This window comes from Chionomys nivalis, chromosome 23 (assembly GCF_950005125.1).
Source record: "Chionomys nivalis chromosome 23, mChiNiv1.1, whole genome shotgun sequence".
NCBI lineage: Eukaryota > Metazoa > Chordata > Mammalia > Rodentia > Cricetidae > Chionomys > Chionomys nivalis.
This window is the reverse complement of record NC_080108.1, coordinates 42,696,916-42,698,842: the sequence shown is the minus strand read 5'-3', so window position 1 is coordinate 42,698,842 and position 1,927 is coordinate 42,696,916.

Genomic DNA, 1,927 nt, shown 5'->3' with positions numbered 1-1,927 from the left:
ACAGGGTGGAACTATTTGACATTCCCTGTGGGAGAAGATTCCACTGATATCTCTTAGTAGGTTGAGAATTATTATAAGTAGGCACTGTGAAGGCAATTTTTCTCTGTGCTTTTCTTGTAAAGATATAGTGAAGAAATAATCTTCAAAATCAGTAACTATTAGAGACCAAAGGGGTGACCGACTGTAGAGAGTCCATTGAATGAATGAGCTTATTAGCAGCTCTTAGATTTGTTACCATTCTTATTTTTTCTTTTTAACAACAAATACAGGAGAATTACAAGGAATGGTTGATTCTTTAATATGCTGAGCATCTAGTTACTTCTTGCACCAGCTATTTTAAAGCCTGCAATTTTTCTGTTGTTAAAGACCATTGCTGACGCCGTATAGGTTTGTCTGTCAGCCCCTTTAAAAGTAAAGCTGTTGGTGCCTTTGAAAAATCAGCAGTTATTTTCATTGTTCTTGTACAACCTGAACTGTCAGTGATGGTTCTTTATAATATTGTGTAATACTCTTCCCAGAAACATACTTTAATTTATGTAATTTATGGTTTGTTTCTAAGATTGGAGAAATGTTAATTTAACTCATAGTAGAGTGAAAGAGAGAGAGAGGATAGAGCGGGGGGAGGGAGAGAGAGAGAAAGAAGGAGAGGGAGAGGGAGAAAGCTGAATGCCTGAAAAATGCACAGGAATTCAGGAAAAATTACGTGTCCTGGGGAGCTGCCTGAAGGCAGAGTCAGTCAGTCTAGGGCCAGTGAGTCCTGTGTCATTTGGATCCCAGGTGCTCCTGGAGTTTTTTTGGCACCTGGAGTCTGTTTTAGAAAAGTTACAACAGTAAAATTCCAAACTTGCTCAGAGACTTTGGGGAAAAAAAGAAAAGAAAATCTAGCCAGGTGTGGCTGGAGTGCCATGTGTAGCTTCGCGGGAGCCCAATGTGCGGCTCCAGCCTATGCTGGTGACTAAAATGCCACAAGCAAATGGCTTTTTCATTAATTCATACCCCAAACATTGGACTCCAAATATAGCATGAATAATAAAAAAAACACAAACAGATATTGGTTGTTTTAAAGATATGTTTGATTTTTAACTGTGTGTGTGTGTGTAGAAATGTATGTATGTATGTGAGTACAAACACCCTCAAGGTTACGAAGTTTATATTAAATTTATTAGAACTGTAGTTTCGGGCAGCCATGAGCCACCCAATGTGGGTTTTGGGAACCAAGTCACCTGGAAGATACCCAAACCTGTTAACTGTTAATCCATCCTTTAGCTCCACATAGTGGGATGTGAGAAAAAACATGATAAATTGAGGTGAAGGACTGAAAAAATATTCTGATTTTTCTCTTTGCACAGCCTATACCTGTATATAAACACTATACTGGGTGCCATTAATGTATATACGGCATTTCAAGTAAAATAAAATTTCCTTGAGATGAAAAGCACAGTGGATCATCAAGTAAATTCACAACCACATCCCTGTTCCTTTTTGATATCTCAATGGTTTATTTTTTTAACTTATGTTAAAAGTAAAACATATTTATGCATGTTTGAACTTATGAGGCAATTTTATCTGAAAGAGAAAATTACATTTCCCAATTTTAAGTTCTCTTCTTTAGGTTTTATTTTCATACTCTCATATGAGCCTGGGATTTTTTTTCCTCAAAGAAAATCAATCAATTATATTATAATATTTAAAAAGGCATTTATTTTATTAACTGGTTGACATTGTTATAATCTAGCAGTTTTGTGTTACTACAATCATAGTTAAAATAATAACATTTCAGTGCTAGTTGGGGCTTGGAACTTTGTCCTCTCATGTAACCGTGCTGATCAGGAAGACAGAAATATCTCTGGTCTTGGAGGTATTGAGAAGCAGGCTCTATCTAACTCTTCCCCTCAGCTAAACAAGTATTTACTGTCTTTGGGAATAT